This window comes from Galeopterus variegatus, unplaced genomic scaffold (genome assembly GCF_000696425.1).
Source record: "Galeopterus variegatus unplaced genomic scaffold, G_variegatus-3.0.2 Scaffold1197, whole genome shotgun sequence".
NCBI lineage: Eukaryota > Metazoa > Chordata > Mammalia > Dermoptera > Cynocephalidae > Galeopterus > Galeopterus variegatus.
The window spans coordinates 351,710-370,220 of NW_007727308.1; positions in this window are offsets into that span (position 1 = coordinate 351,710).

Below are 18,511 nucleotides of genomic sequence, written 5' to 3' on the forward strand. Positions count from 1 at the left end.
TTTAAAAAAAAAATCCTTTTCTCAATCCTCTGTTAAAGTCTGGGAAGCATACAATTATTTTGCTCATGTTCACAGCAAAGCTTTGATATATTTTCAGTCTTCAATTAAACTTCTCATTCCCATAATTTCACTAACAAATCTACTTTTATTAGGTTTACCCAGGTTACCAAAGACCCCCATGTTTCCTATATAAGTGCAAATATTCAGGCTTGTGTAGTTTATAGCAGCCTTTGACAAATCTGTGGTCCTGTGAAGTGTCTTCTTCCAAGACACAATGCTCTCTTGCCCTTCCCCCTTTCCTTGCTAGCCACCCATTTTCAATCTCCTTTTCTGAGTTTTCAACACTAAATGTTAAAGTGAGTTAAGCTTAATCACAAACTCTAAACTTTTCTCAATTTAAATCTTCCCTCCAAGTGGTCTTAATCTATCCATTTGGCTTTAAAAAACATCTACTTGCCTACATTCCTCAACCTTATACCTGCCTCATTGATCTTTTCTATGGGTTTCAGAATATTGCACCCAGCTGCCTACTTAGTGCATCCATTTATATAGACATCTGTCTTAGTACGATTGGGCTGCTATAACAAAATACCATAACCTGGGTAGTTTAGAAGCAACAGAAATTTAGTTTTCACAGTTCCGGAGACTGAAAATTCCAAGATCAAGGTGCTGGCAGATTTGGTGTCTGATGAGGGCCTGTGTTGACATGGACAGCCATCTTCTCACTGTAACCTCACATGTGGAAGCAATGAGGGGTCTCTCTGGTGCCTCTTTTATAAAAGTACTAACCCCACTCACAAGGGCTCTACCCTCAAGACATAATCACATCTCAAAGGTGCCACCCCCTAATACCATCAACTTGGGGGTGGGGGGAGATTTTCAGCATATGAATTTGGGGTGGGGGACATAAACATTCAGGCCATAGCACGATCTTAAACTTAATAAATCCAAATCAGAGCGACTAATCTCCACCATGTTTTGCCCCTTCAAATTATTGCTGGTTTTGTGTTCTAAATACTCATGGTTCCAGTCTAGCTGCTCAAACTAAAAACAGAATCATTCTTAATCCTTTACTTCACCCACAATATCCAATATATCTGTTGGTTTTCTAGGTACTATTGCCAAATATATACATTAGCTATTCGTTTTGGTCTGCTACTACTCTTTTCCAATCTTATTTAATTCCTCCCAATGTTACTACTTAAGTCTAATTTCAAATATCATATTAGTGCTCTTCACTAACTATCTTCCTGAAAATGCCTCCTTCCATGTCTATATTGTATTAAAATAGTTTTTTCCCTATTGAAGATATTAATATTTAAATATATTGTTTAAATATTTGCTTAGTCTATATTCTGTACTCTTCTCACTAAAGTGTAAGCTTTATAAAAGGAAGAATTTGTCTATGTAGATCATTTCTGTATGGACAAATCAATAACATACTTTCAAATAGTAGATTGTGGAACAAATGAGTAAAGCTCTCAAAAATATCTTTTATGTGGAAATATCTTTCTCAAGATAAATAGAGTACATAGTTTTAAATTGAGTTGTTTATCGTATTTTTGTAGCATGGTGATCAGTGGAAATAGCACTTGTCTGGGAATCAGGAAATAATGCTCTCAGTTGTAGGTATACAGCTTTGCTATGTGACTTTAGGCAAGTCATATAACTTTGCTGATCTTTTATTTATCACCCATCAATATATGGCATTTGTTGTCAACAATAACTAATAAACTTTAACAAAAATATGGCATAATATTAGCCTCCTATTTCACATATGTTTTGTTAACGGCATTTTTTTTTTTTTCAGGCACATACAGAGAAAAAGCATACTACTTCTACTTCATTGAATGATAATTCTATGAGAAAGTATAAAGAGAAAAAACACATGGACAGTAAGAAAAAAAACACATTTTGCTGACATTTGTCATATGATAAAAACAGTAAGATGAATGCATATTCCTACTATATATGAGAGCTAAGAACAAAACTTAGATCTGTGATCTGTTTTTATGCCTAAGAGAACCATCTGTTCTATTTTTTTTTTTGGTCTAAATCATTACCTGACCTTCTTAATAAAAATAGGCATTTCATATTATCCTACCTATTCACCCTGAAGAATGGCAGAAGAAAGTAAAAGAGAAACTATTATTACATTTCTATTGTGATTCTTTCTTATATTTGAATTTGTAATAAAAGCTTTTTAAGTCCAAGAGTCATATTTCTATAGTTGGAAAATTGAATTAGAGTAGGAAATTTAATAGAGAATGATAATGAAAATTTGTTAATAGCATGAAACAATGATTATATTTTTATATTACCTTTTCCATTATAAAATATTATAATAATTTAATGCTACCCTCTAATCGACATGACTCACTTGCTTTTATAGTCAAATATTTGTCTCATGGCTAACTCTCACGACCCCATTAATTTACTGAAAACACTTCAGGTTTATTTTTTGTTTGTGAAGATCACTACATGCAAACAATAAAGAGGGTATTTCTTAGGTTTCAAATTTATTCACCTAGAGAATAACAAAGTTGTTACAGAATAATACAAGAAGCTGGTAGACATGAGTTACACATTTGCTGTTGCTTTTGTTGTTGTGTGCTGATTTATTTTCTTGTCAAATTTCCTAAACTTTATTCCTCTGTAGTTTTATCAGTGATGTTAAAATATTGGCTTTGATCTGTTGGCTCTCATAGTTAATAAACTAAAAGTACTTATATGCCATAATATTATTATACTGACCTGACTAGATAAAGGCATTTAGTTTTATACATTGTTTCTATCATACATTATTTTTTTAAATGTTGATGTATGATATGAAGATGCAAAATAAAATTTAAAATATCCAGATTAAAAGACAATTTCTAAATGCTGTCGTGAATACATATGCTGTGCTCAGTAGTTTGCATTATCTTCATAAATAATCCTCACCACAATTTTGAGTTACACATAATGAACCTAATATGCAAATTGGTCAAATCTTTGTCCTAATGTCATACAGAAGGGACAACAAATGAAAACACATAAACCTTAATGCTCTTGAGGGAAATACCTTATAGACCCAGAATTATAGAGAAATAAAGGACTTAGATGTTCTAACTGAACTATTTTCAAGGAGAGATACAGTTTTTATCTGTGTAACACTATTATTTAGAGCCTTATTCTGACATGTGTTATACCCATTTCATATATGTTTGTTGAATTTTTTAAATCTTAATGCAATGACCAAATATGATTACATGGCTAATTATTCAAAAAATACAGAAGACTTCAATTAAGAATCTGGTACTTATAGATTTACACAGGTATATTAAAGAAAAGACCTGCAGCCAACTATTGACATTGGAAAAAGATCTTAGAGTCTTTTAGAGATAAATCTGCATAGACCACAGAGTTCAATAAACATTTATTTACAGAGGTTAGAGAATATAGGTTATGACATCCAATTTAAGCAAATTTGGGGAAATATTATAAAATGGTCATTTTTAAGATTGAAAGCAAGGGGCAAAGAAAACCCAATAAGACAGCTTTAAAAGCATTTTTTTGTTTACTAAGGTTAAGGTAGTAATAAATATCATAAATTTCCTGATAGAACTGATGTCTGAAAGCAAAGAAGTTTAGTAAAGCTTGGTTTCCAAATAATCTAATGGCATTTTACTTTCCGTGAAGTAAAACAAAAGAATCTGTTGTAAGAATACCGTTATACTTATCAAACAATACTCAAAACTCTATATGCAACTTTAATAAACTGAAGAGTTTGAATAACACTATATTATAAAATGTTTATAGACTTGCCTTAAAATTAGTTAAGATGTCTGACCAGAAAGTGTTATGCTTTGTGTATCAAATTTGACTTGATGTAAAATGCAAGTGTACTAAAAAGTCCATTAAACTATTTTTGGTGTTATAAATTAACACAAGAGTAACTTCAGAATGTTTAAAAGAAACCTCCATGAGTGAAATAGTGTTCATTCTGGGAAGAAAAGGCAGAGGAAATGTTAGTTCTATTTACTTCAGGGCTGATCTTCAAGTGTAGTAGAATTAGTTGAAAGAGTTAATGATGGTTTGAGAGATTAAATGATTGTTCTCAATTCTTTCCTCACTTGCAGTGGCTTTACACACTGACACCTTTGATGTGAACACAGGATGGGCAGAGGTCATCACCTATTTGGATTGGGCCATGTGAATTAATTTATCCATTGTGTTGATAGTAGATGTAACATGAGCAGAGGCTCACCCTAGTGTTCTCCAATGACCTCACATGGGAAGACTATGATCTGGGTAGCCACTGCCCCGCAGCCTTGACTGCTGAATGATACATGAAAGGTAGGGCACATATTCTGAGTAGCAGCAGGTCCAGGGACATTGTGAAACATGTAGAACAGAGCCTGGAACCTAGACTACAGTGTCCTGTCAGCCTACTCCCATCAAATTGCTACTGATAAACAGATGTGAGTCTGGTGGATAATTTCAAGACACTGAGTTATGGGCCAGTATTTTATGAAGCATTGTTGTGACAGTAGTTAACAATTAGAGATAGAAATTTAAAAAAATGAAAGGAGATGAGATATGATCAAGTTCACAAAAATAATTGAGAACATGTATTCAATAAAAGAAAAAATGAAAAAAATCTTCCAATTTATCCAGAAAAGAAAATCCAAAATCTTTGGTTTCCGTGACGGAGAAAGAAAAAAAATCTAGTTACAGGATTACAAAATTTCTGAATATTGAGGTTGTAGGTGTATTTAATTTTAAGCTTTTAATAGTAAAATGTGAGATATGAACTTTTGTTATACTTAGAGCTATTTTTTAAAAATAAGTGAACATTCTACACAAAAAATAAATATGCACAAAATATAACGGAATATATTCAAATCAGGAAAACAGTATCCTAACACCTTAAGAAACCTCGGATCCCTGGTTATCCTGGAATATAGCATAGTCTAGGTTATTTGCATCCTTTCCCCCTCTCTCCCTCTCCTCCCCACTCTATTCCTGCCATGATGTCTTTTCTGCTGTCTCTGTCACTCTTTCTCTTTGCCTCTCTCTCTCTCTAAATGTTCATGGTGGGCCAAATTTTAAGAATGGCTGCCAATGATCTCTTACCCTGCCCCCACCCCAAACACACACACACGCACACACACACACACACACTTTGAGTGTGGGTGGAAACAGTGCATATAATGAGCTTTCACTCTTGTGATTATGTTACCTAATCTAATAATGTGAGCACTTTAGGGGCAGAGGGTTTCCTCTGCCTGGTGGCAGAACGAGAAGTGAAAGAGATTTGAAGCATCAGAAGGATTCCATGGGCCATTGCTGGCTTTTACAATGGATCAGAGAGCATCATTTTTAGGAGCCAAGAGAAATGCCTGGTTAAAAGCCAGTGAGGAAACAGTAATGATGTATCTCAGTCCTATAGACACACCCAGCTGAATTCTACCAACAGCTTGAAGAGTCTGAAAGAGGTTCTCCAGTTTCTAAATAGGAGCCTGACACACCTTAAAACTTGATTTTGGCCTTCTGAGTCCCTAAGCACGTGGGACCCTACCCGTACCTTGGCCTACAGAACTACCAGCTAATAAATGGGCATTGTTTTAAGTCACTAAATTTGTCTTAATTTGTTACGAGCAGTAGAAAACTAATACAGCATATAAAATACATATAGAGTGATAGGATGTTTTTGTTCTCTATACTATTTTATTTTTATCTACTTATAGGAACAGAAGAAATAAAAAAGGTCATGAAATACTCATTTTTAAAATTTTATTCTTGCAAGGACTATTCCTGTCTATGACATGGTTAATTAGCCTAGTTAACATACTGAGTTTCTGCTGTGTTCATAATTCAATGTGTTGAAGGCTCTGTGTTAGCCATGGGCTGAGCATTAGGGTTAGTATTAAGCTCAATGGTCAGCTTAACATAAGAACACGTGCTACTCCCTCACCTACCCTCCTTTTCACTCAAGGCCAGTATGTTCTGCTGAGGACATCTGGTACAACTCACCCTATCCTCCTACCTCCTCCCTTTCTCTCAGGCTGATTCATTCCAATAAAAACACCTTGTACAAAACAAACAAACAAAAAACTGTAAAGCCATTACAGAATGAGGGTGTCGTTACGGGGAATCACCATGGAGAAAATATGGTTATCAAATGGTGAAATCCAGCCGAGAACTTCCTCTGCCCGCCTTCCACCCTCCCAGTGCTCTCCTACAAGCTTTGCCCACAGCCTGTTCTGGAGGTCTTGCTCACCATGTCCAGAGTTTCAGACTATGGAGCATTCTCTGTGTCTGTCTGTCATTCTGTCTCCTTCTCTATTTTTCTCTCTCTTTCACTCTCTCTGATAGCAGTTTTATCAAGAAATAAGTCATATCCCATAAATTTACCCATTTAAAGTGTACAATTTATAAACACAAAAATGTGTGTGCAATTTAGTAAGTATTAGCTATCACTATTATCATCTCTATAAGAGGGTACTTAGTGGAAAAGTAGAATTGAAAGATAATATGAATCTTTCCCTGAAGTGTTTGAAGCATCCTCGTATTCACTCGTGTAATCTAGATGTGAGTGTAAATGTTTCAATTAGAATTAAGCTAGGACCATTTAAGAAATAGTATGTATTAAATTAAAGTGAATGGAAATCAAACTAATCCTGATATAGTAAAACAAAGGTAAATGTTTCTTGCTCCATGTTATAATAAATGAAGTCAAAAGTAATTTTCTATATAGTATAAAATGCCACATCAACAAACAAAAATATCTAATACTTTCAAACCAAAATTAAAACATGAAAATAAAGTGATAGTAAATATTTACTTTGTGGAGTTCCCAGTTTCTAATTGAAATTAATTTGGTATTTTGCTTGAGACTCAAATAAAATAATAATCTGTATTTTTACACTTATTTTAAAGAAAAATAAATTCACCTTCATTTAAAATATAATAGGCAGAAACATATAAAAAAGAAAATCAGAATTCTTTATATTCCATTAACTATATATTCTATTTGCTATTTTATTCTATGCATTTTGTGAGTGTGATTGTGTATATGTAAAGGGACTTTTTAGTGTAGCAATTTACTTTATTCAAGTATGACATTGACTTAAAATTCTAATATTTTAATTCTGATTAGTTTTTCTACATCTTATTTATTGTCTAAAACTTTGAGATTAATGTAAATACTATCTAGTTTCTGGCATTTTTTAATGATGAATTACTAATAGTCTTTTATCATTGTTGTATATAATTTTCCAAGATGTAGAAGTTAATAAGAGAGAATGACTTCCACTATAATAATGGAAAAAAAAATAAACTAGTCTGTGTGGCATGTTTGTCTTTCTCTTTGTTTGTCTTTAAAGCAACATTGGATATCTGAGGATTCAGTAAAAACTAATTAATTAACTAACTAATTAACTAATTCTGGAAAATGACAATCCCTTTATTAGAAAGAAGAGAGTCATGGCTGCTTTTGACACTGGTGCTACCACAAGAGAAGAGGAGAAATCTTCCATAAAAGATGGAGATAGGAAGAAAACAGCCAAACTTTAATATATGTTGAGTTGCTACAATTAGTCTGGCATTACATATAAAAATTCTGAGGTCCTTGATCTGCAAATCAAATGTTCATCCAGCTTCCTACTCTTCCCTAAGGACCTTCCCCAAGTGTATCAGGTAGTTCACAGAGGACTACAGCAGAGCCAAGATGCCCAAAGATGTCTCGATTTTTCCAACAGTAACTGGCAGGATGACTTCAATTCAGAACATCTAACAATAGTACAATGTTCTTTCTCCAACTTTCTACTGGGGAGAAACTTAACTGCATGAAGGATAAGAAGGTAATTACCTTTCTGTTTGACTTTAAATTGACATTAAAAAATTTGGCACATTTTTGATGCTTGTCTCTCAAATAACAGCCAAGGTTTTAACCAGAGGTTCAACAGTCTAGTCGTCTTTGAGATTCCCTTTTGTTCGATATTGCAGAAGAAATGTTTCCTTTTTGGTTCAAGATCAATGGAAAGTAAATTCTACAGTAAAATTGTAAGACTTGATAGAGTATCATGAGTTTATAAGTATGTTTGTTAAATGCCTGTTTAATTTTTGTTTAATTCTGAAGTTTCAAGGGGGAAAAAAAGGCAAATATATGTGCATAGAAAACCAAGTAGTTGTCTTGGTAATTTGTTTGAAATCTCAGTAGAAATGGATGCATATTACCTAATAGCATTCCAGTATTGTGAAACCAATCTGCTCCTAATTTAAAAATCATATTTTGTAATGCTTATTTTTTATTATGTAGGATATGAATGAAAATTAAAGAAAACAATACAGAGTATACGTAGGCTCAATAAAAAAAGAATTAAGGTAAAAACAGGGAATTATAATTTTATGTATACTTTTGCAGATGTTTTCTTTTATACTATGTATTTATATGCAGATATTTTCTTAGATGTATATATGTATATCCCTATGCACATACAGAAAAATACAGATTGCATACAAAATATATTCTGTTTCAACTGTTGTTTCTTCTTCTATGTCAAACTTTCATTATAATCTCACATCATAGTACACTTTTTATTATCAGTTTCCCATTTCTTATCATTAAATGCCATCCAACTTTTAGTTATTACAAATTCCGTGCGTGTGTGTGTGTGTGTATATACATTGCCACATATGTCCAGTTTCTTAGGAATATTTGCCTATATGAAAATTGTAAATCATAACATTACCTCTGACTCTTAGTTTTTTACTCAGATAATTTTTAATGTATTTGCAGTTCTGAGATCATATACTCATAGCATATACTTGTAATACTTTAATTATCTATTCCTCAGTGATAAAAATCCAAAACTGCCTCTTATCCTAGGCTAACAAATTAACATTGTGATAAGCATCCTTATATATATATTCCTTAAATGAGAATCGCCCAGAAAGATGTATACCCTTATAAATAAGAATAAGATTTTTGTATAATTGGATATATTTGCCTGAGCTGAACCAATTCATAATTCCACCCTCAGTGGAAAAGTGTTTATATTCTTATATTCTCCATCAACTCAAGACGTTTTCTAGTTTTATACATTTTGCCATTCTGCTGGAGATAAATTGTTCCCATTATTGCTTTAATTTGCACTTCCTTAACTATAAGTGATTTGAACATCTCACATGCTTGTTTATGTATTTTTCTTATTTTTTAAAATTTTTTTGTAGGAGTTCCTATTTTCCTTGTTACTTTTCAGGATTTTCTTGAATGTTATGGCTTTGTAGTATACGTTAATATATCTCTTAAACAAGTTTCCATTTTTGCTGTCAGTTGACCTCATTATTCTTTTGTATAAATTTTACAAAGAAAAATATTGAGGTTTTCTTTTATACAGCTGGAATGTTGATTTGAATATTTGTTTGAAAATAGCTGTCTTTAAAATATGACAATTTTATATGCAAAAGCATAAAATATCTTTATAATTATGCAAATACTATTTTACATATTTTAATTCAGGGACAATTCCACTAAGATCTGTTTACATCATCTTCTCATCTTCCAAATTTTTTCAAATTCCCTGAGATAATAATAATACTTTTGCTGTGTGATTCTAATTTTACAAAAATACATTGAAGTCGAGGATCAGCAAAATAACTTTCACAAAGTACAGTGCTAATAAATGATAGATTAATGATTTAAACCAAGACAGTTTTCCTCCAGAACCCATGCCTTTAGATTCTTTTCTGTACTAATTCTAATTTTACATGCAAAATATTAAAGATATATTAAAATTTCAGGGAACTATTACTTCACATTTTTAAGTTCAGATTTTTCTCTTTGTTTAAACTTTTTTCATATTGGCAAAAAAAATGTTTATTTTAAATTGCTTACCAGATAAGAAAAGCTAGCATGTCAGCTTCTGTATATTAGAAAATTAAATGTTTAGACTATATGTCATATTAGATTATGTGTCACCTTAGTCATTATGATGTACCATTGTGCTATGTGGCATATTTGATGTTTAAGGTTTTAGAGATGACAAAGTTTTGATTAGGAGTTAAGTCCCTTAAATCAGAAAATAAAATTGTTGGTTGGTACAAATGACCATCATTGCTATTCACATTTTCTCATGTCAGAGTTGATGTGAGCAGTCTGTAATTTTTAGCTTTTTATTACTGTCATTTTCTTTTCTAGTTGCTTATTCTAAAAATGACTAGTTTACACACTGGAAAACATTGGTCAGATAATTTATGTTAGCTTATTCATTTAGTTACCAGTATTTTTAGAAACAGTTTAATGGACATTCATGATACATAGGATCAACAATTTTAGGGAAAAAAAGGGATTTTTTTTTTTCCTTTTTTTTGTCTTTTTTCGTGTCCGGCAACGGATCGCAACCCTCAGTGTCGCGCCCGTACCGGACCGGGACCGGCAACGGGATCGCAAACCTCGGTGCTGCGCCCGCACCTCGCTCAGCCAGTGAGCAGGAACCGGTCTGTATGTGGGATCCGAACCCTCGGCAGGAGCGCCGCCACGCTCCCAAGCGGCGCACTGTAGCAGTGAACCCTCAGTGTCGCGCCCGTACCGGACCGGGACCGGCAACGGGATCGCAAACCTCGGTGCTGCGCCCGCACCTCGCTCAGCCAGTGAGCAGGAACCGGTCTGTATGTGGGATCCGAACCCTCGGCAGGAGCGCCGCCGCACTCGCAAGCGGCGCACTGTAGCAGTGCGCCACCGGGCCGGCCCAAAAAGGGATATTTTAAACGATTTTTAAATTATAAAATATAACACATTGGAGTTTATTATATCCATTAACTTATATAAGTTAATAGTTGATATTTTAATATTTTGAAATTACATAATATTTAAGCCAACTATAGGTCAGCTTTTGTATATACTTTTCTCACTCCTTGTTACTAATATATTAGAAGTCCAATGTGCATAACAGAGCCACAATCTTGTTACTTCTATAGTAGATTTACCTAATTTACAACTTTACATTTTCAGGCATGAGATCAATTGTTTGAAGTCCTTTTTCACATAGTTGAAATGCTCAGAAAGTAAATGAACATATAGAGTATGGAGAGATTTCTCATAGAAGACTATTTTCAGTGTTTCTTTGTATCTAAACAGGGACATATTGCAATCAAAGGGAAGACATTACATGTTTGTGTTTTTCTCATAAGAAATCTGTTATAAGCCAAATGGATATTTAGCCTGCTCTGATAACAATCAGTGAAACAGGTCCTTGGAATAAGCCACCTGAAACTCCAAAAAATGCTATTAACTGGTATTAGCAAGTTAAATATAATCTCATCCCTCATTGTAATAACTGTGAGCACTTTTTCTCTTGACGGACATAGTGCTTCTATGTGGACACTTAAATCCTGTTTTCACTGTTTGTTGTTGTTGACACAGTGTATTATGTATATATAATCTGTGACCATGATTTGATTGTAACAAAAATTTTAAATAATGCCTTCAACACTGAATCCAGATGAGTTATGCAGGTGATCACAAACTGTTGTCTTGGAATAATCAGTGTGTGAACAGACAGTCAGTTTTATCTTTTACCAGAGTACTTCAAAAAGTTGGTGGGAAAATGAAATTAAAAGATAATACAAATCCTTCCATGAACTTTTTGGAGATCCCTCACATTTCCGTAGTCATGCCTCATCTTGCTTTACACATAGCTGATATTCTAGTAGCCCTGGACCTAAAGCATTTCTTTCTAAAATTCCTACAGCTCAAATAATGCCTAACACAGTAAAAATATCTTCTCTTCTAGAACGGGCTGCAATGATAAGGAAAAACTTCTTAGTTTTTCTTATATATGAAATACAAACATGCCAGAAGCTGATTTATATTTCGCCCATCAGAGTATTAAACTATAAAGTAGAATACCTACACCATGCCCAAATGATAGCAATTGCTCTTTCATATTGTTATTGATATTTTAAAATGTGTAATAGTATCATTTGAGAAAGAAATGTTAGCAAATACACACAGTGTTTTCTCTCATAGTACATAATTTGTCATTAATGCTGTGTTCAACATTATAAATGTCTTGGCAGTAACATTGCATGTACTTATCTTTGCTGTATAAGGGCATAACCTTTGAAGATTGCTTCTTTGCTTTAGTTTAATTTTCTGTCCTTAGACTTTTTTTTAACTGAAAAATCATAATATATTCGGGGGAAATATTTAAAATATTTATGTGATTAGATTTGTCGCTGCGTTTTCCTGAAAACTTTGATGGTCTCATTACATTTATTTGAAAAAAAAAAATTAGCTAAAAGACACCACTCTGGAAATTAGTGACAAATGGATTCCTTGGTTAATAATACCCAACTCAAACATTTTCCTAGACATCTGTAAGAAAAACTCACACTTGCTGATTTATTTGTATTTGTAAAGACTGAATCCACCAAATAATTCTGTACATTACTTTTAATATAATGTTATTCTGAATTCTATAGTAGCATTTTATCACTATCACCTTTGGGCTAGTAATCCATTTTAAGTGAAACAAAGATATAATATCTCAAAACTATAATAAAAAAGTTTAAAAAACACAAGCAGTAGTAGATAATTGATGTGTAAAAGTAGAATCACTTTATCTTGCTAACTAAATCTACTCAAAACAAATCAATCTCTTCTTTGTGTTATATTTGCAAGCATAACTGTATTTTTCTCTCAACACATATATATATATATACACACACACACATATATATTTAAATTTGTCCATTATATATATGTTTAAGGGTGTTCATTTAATTAAGTAATAAGAAAATCTAATACTTTAAGAAGACAAGAAAAATTACAAAGCAAAACCCATGAGAATAGAAGGGAATTTAATGTTGCTTAAAGCTTAAGGTATTATTGCATCAATCCTTCTTATGCCTTTGAGATTATAGATAAAAATCATAAAATATTAAAAATATACATAAATAAATTAACTTGCACTTTAACAGTCAATAGCTGAAACTAAATAAAATCACAAAAAAATAATGTCAGCTACAAGTGTAAAGTAATAAAATCCAGCAGGTAGTAAAAAGAATGAATATAAAAATAGAGGATCATTAATATGTTGCAGCAGCACTAAACTATGATCAAAAGCCATCTTCAGGCCCATGTTTCATTTGTGGGGATTTTAAGACCTGATCTACTCATGTGACATGCTCAGACAAAAAGAGCAGACAACCTAGCTAAAAAATGGGCTGCAAACAACAGAATGTCTCTATGTACTTTTTAAAAAAATACTTAAACTATAATTTTTTTGATTTTTTAAATTATTTTTACATTTGAAACATAATTAATTATACATATTTCTGGGGTACAGAGTTGACTATCAGTATTTGCGTGCAATATGTGATAATCAAATCAGTATTATTAGCATGTTCATCTATGTACTTTTATGCAAAAGGATTTAGTGGAAAAATACTGGGGCCTCCTAGAATCATGAGGAAGATGGAGGACTGGACTTGCAGAAGTTGCAGTTCTCAGGGGTACTGTGGAGGATTAGGCAGCAGAAACTACAGCAAAGGTCACACAGATTAAGTGGTCCAGACATTGCAGTTGTCACTGTAATGAAGGAATTTTCTGGTTCTTGGTCTTTGTTTCAGTCGCTTAAGTTACAAAATATTGAAGATATTATTGCCTAAGCCTTTATCATTTTCTCATTCATTGGCTGTGCCCTTTACCTTAGCAATAAGTTCACACTAAATCCCATAAAGTTGCATTTTGGGAGAATTTGCCTAAAGTGAGATTGAAGAGAAATTAAAAGAGGAAGAGGAAAAATGGTTCACGTTTTCAGATAATTTTCCTATATACAGCTATGGTCATAGAACTGATATCTACAAGGCTTCATGGGGATACACCTCTATACCTCCCGACTCACAGTAAAAGCAGGCAAAAGAGCAAAGACACATCTTGGCAGACCTCCCAATTTTTCGATAAGCATTTGCTGTCTGAGGTACATGCAATGAACATTTTGGTAGTAAAAAATTATTAATACAATATTAAATATTTTTAAACTTATTAAAATTAAAAATGTCAATATTTCAGAGATGTGATAAAATCAGGAGATGCTATTATGTCCCATTTGTACTAATGGTTCGCTGCAATATGTTAAAGCTTCGCTATATGTTTTTATTTGTCATTCTTACTATTTGCTGAATTTCATTTCTTTAACTTTTTAAAAGTGTAGAGGAGGAAATAAAAATTCAGGTAAATTCTCTCTTTCTCTCATCAACAGAAATTTAAAGATGTGTTGCTTTAAAGGCCAGATGGTTGTATAATGATTACATTTTATTTCTTTTACTTATAACTATTTTAGTTTGAATATCTTTTTATTATTATCATCTAGAGATGTTTCTTTATGGTAATGGAATCAAGACTGTTTAAAAATTTAGCAGTGTTTTAGTTTTGCTTGCAGCATCATGGACTACTCTGACATTTATATGTGGTTATTATTGTTCAAAATATGTTTCCAAAAATTATTCTCAAAGTACAAAAATGACGGTAACAAGCTAACTTACTGGTCTCTGTTGTCTGTTTCTATTGCTCCTTTCTTTTTTTTTTCCAGCCAGCCTTTTCCATATGAGTAGATTGAAGTATTTTATTGCAAAGAACACTATATATGCAGAAATTTAAACTGAAATTTTGGAAAGGCTCTTTTTCTGAGTTAGGGTTCTGAAACTGGGATTTTATCTGACTCAATAATATGAATTTTATGTCAGAGGTCAACAAAGTATTTGAATTTAACAGCAAATTTCCTTCCCTCTAAGAGTAAAACACTCTGGCTCCCCAATGCCACAGATACAGGAGGGAATAAAGTTTAGCCACTACTAGAATTAGTATTATGGAACTTGACCTGATGCAAAATGTATGTTTCAGGTTTTCTTTAAATAAGAAAAAAAAAAGAATAATAATAAGCAAGCAATAACAAACAAAACGGCAAAGCCCATAGAGAATTTCAATTTTCTCATACTAAAAATCCTTAGGCTTTATATAATCTGCTTTAATTCATACTAGCTTTATATAGTAGTCTGGATCTAATCAGGATATAGAAACTACACAAAGGTTAAACAGGAGTTTAATGTAAAGAATTAATTGCTATTGTAGAAGAGTAACTATAGCACATAAGGAAGCTCAATATGGGACAGTACTCAAGGAAGAGGTTGAGACCTAGTTGGAAAAAATGTAATTCGGCTTTCTGTGAAGTTCACTTATTTGTCTAGGCTGAAGCTGGTCTGCTGTTACTGCGAAAACAGTGAGCCCCCTCCTGGAGTACAAGTGGGGGAGTAGGAAATAGGCACATGTGTGAATCTGAGAACAAGTGGGTGCAGTTGACCTAAGCCTGTGGGCTGTGTGGGTCCTGCAGATGAAGTGTCAGCTTAATGGGCAATCCTTCAGGCCACAGGCTGCATGCAGGCTATGCAGGGGCTGACAGAGGGAGTCCAGGCACCAGCAGCACAAGAAACCTTCAGAAAGAGCAGGCCACATGGGGCGTCTGCTCACCAGTGCAGCAGGAAGCCTTCAGAGTGTCCAGATGGCTGCAGACAGGTTGTCACCAGGCCTACCCGCACAAAGCATAATTAGCAGGAAATTCTCTTCTTCCTGAAATGTCTCTTCAGTGCTCTCTACTGGGAAAATTTAATAGTGTGCTCACTTAAACGGAAAGAGAATTAAAGGAATACTGTTGTTTATCACAGAGCATTTATTGAAGGATGCATTCAGAGCTGAGAGGCAATTAGCTGACAACTGACAACATGATTAGATTCAGGTAATTCATTCTTTGGTGACTCAGCTTCCATAAACATCCCTCTACATACCTTGGAACTCCTCACTACAACAAAACAACTGAATATTTGTACTTAAACCACACATGTCTAAACTTTGGACGAGTGGACAAGTTTTCACTTTTCTCCAAAATGAAAATACACACATTCTCAACAGTTATTGTATATACCAAGGGCTGCATCATTCGCCTCTCAATATCTGTCAGTGTTTTCACTGAATATTCTGTTTCACTAAATATTCTGCTATTTAAAGACTGACTTGTAAAATTAACCTCCAACACCTAGTGTATATACTATACAAAAAAAGCAGGGAGAGGAGGAGAGGGAAGAAGAGGTTGGTTAAGCACATAAAAGTAAGCACATGAATGTAACAAGCATGAAGCAAACATGCAAAGGCACTACTCTCCTTGTTTCTGTAATTGGTCATGAGATCATAATTTATATTTAAGGCTTGTTTTTCAACTACTTATTTCATATTTTCTTTGCTCTCATCCAGAACCTCAGCTTCTCTGTGTTCTTTATCTGGTGAAATGACCCAACCCTTCATTCTTGGGGCAGTGTGGGGGGGGCACAGAGAGAGAGAGAATATTAATATATTAGTATTTGTAGAATTGATAAACCCAGATGGGGGCATATATTTATTCATTATATTACTCTTTCAACTATCAGTATGTTGAAAATGTTAGTTAAGAAGCTGGCAAAAATAAGAACAATATAGTTAGAGTATAATAAAATCTGCGTGTGATGTCTTAAATGCGTCCAAATATAAGTATTACATTTTAGTGTACTGTCACCTTTTCTCTATTCAAATCAGAAGAAACTACATTAATATAGTTGAGATAGCGTCTACTTAATGATTTGTATTTCCTTGGTTTAGAAGGAATGCAGAACTTCTTTTGAGAATAATGAATGTGATGCTTAATTTTATTTGTCACCTTGGCTGGTCCATGATGCCCAGCTATTTGATCAAACATTACTCTGCAGGTTTCTGTGAGCATAATTTTGGATGAAATTTATATTTAAATCAGTGGACTGATTTATAATTTTATGGTCTGAATATGTAATATATTAACATGCTTCCAAAGGTCAAAATTATTTTTAATATATGTATACAAAGCAGAATCACTCTCTCCTATATATATTTTATCTCACTACTCTCCATTCTCTGTATGTAATCAATTTCAATGTCTTTGAGTTATTCTTTCTAATTTTCTGCTTGGAAATATAAGCAGATATAAGTACATTTTCTCACTTTCCCTTTTTTTCTACTTTAAGATTAAAATACTATAACTGATCTTTCAAATATTTTCCTTTTTATACTTAACATAATCCTCTATTCACAGATTACATTAGTACTTTTCCAGTTTTATTTATTATTTTTTTTTCTGGCCAATTTAATGGGTGAAAAGTTGTGTCCCACTTTTAATTTTGTATCTTAGTTTTTAATTTTCATTTACCTTATATGAGTAAACTTAAATATATTTTCAAATTTGTGAGACCATTTAATATCTCTTTTGTAAATTAATATTGTCTTTTGCCCATTTTTCTATAGAAATTTTGGTCTACTTGCTGAACTTAATTTTTTTATATATATTTGGAATATTAGGCCATTAGGCCATTATTTGTAACGTATGTTAAAGATAGTATCTTATAGTTTATCAATTGTCTTTTGTCTTTGCCTGTTGTATTTTAACTCATAAAAATATTTTAATTTTTATAGTCAAATTTACCAATGTTTTTTTTTTTTTTTTTTTATTTCCTCTTTAGAAGTTCTTTTTCTACACTCAGGCCATAAAGGAAGTCATCACAAAATATTGTACTTTGAGGAAAACTGGCTGTTAGAGAGATTATTTGCCTAAGCCCACAGATGTAGTAGTCCCCAAGCCAAAATTTCAAATCTAAAATGATTCCAAAGGATGTAAGCAAAAGCTTCAAGTGATATTGCCTCTCCAAGAAAATGGTAAAATAACCGTGTTTAGGAGATGAGTAGATGATGTCAAGAAGGTGATATGAACAATATGATGTGTGGTATGAACAAGCTCTTTAAAAAGATGTGGGATAAACAAGCATTCTAAAAAGATCCATAGAGACCACACACCCTGTGGGGGGGCTGCTGAAGCGTGATCCAGCAGCAGGTAGGCTTCACCCCCGCCACCTGGCTCCATCCCAAGCTCGGCCCAGTGCGCATGGAGCAGGGAGACATTAGGCTGGGGAAGGGGAAGCTCTGCAGAGACCATACACTCTGCGGTGCCTCCACACATCCCAGCAGCCTGGCCCAGTGCACGGGGAACAGGGAGACATCCAGCAGGGGAGGTGGAAGCTTGGCAGAGAACACACACTCTGTAGTACCGCCCCATGACCCGGCAGCCCGGCCGAGTCCAAGCTAACCAGAGAGGTGGCTTCCCAGAGAGGCTCAAGACCTGAGGCAACCCCACATGCAAGGCACTAGTGGCCAACTGAGCAGTCACTGAGGTAGCCATACCAAATTGGCAACCCCAGCAACATCTTAGTCAGACGACAGTGTCAAACCTGTGGACTGTGAAACCCCCTGTCACAATGAATAAATATCAAAGAAAAGATACCAGAAATACAAAAAATCAAGAAAGTACACCACCAAAGGGTAAAAACTCTCAAGCTCTAGATCCTATAAAACAAGAAGCCCTTGAAATGTCTGACAAGGAATTTCGAGTGATAATTCTAAGGAAACTGAATG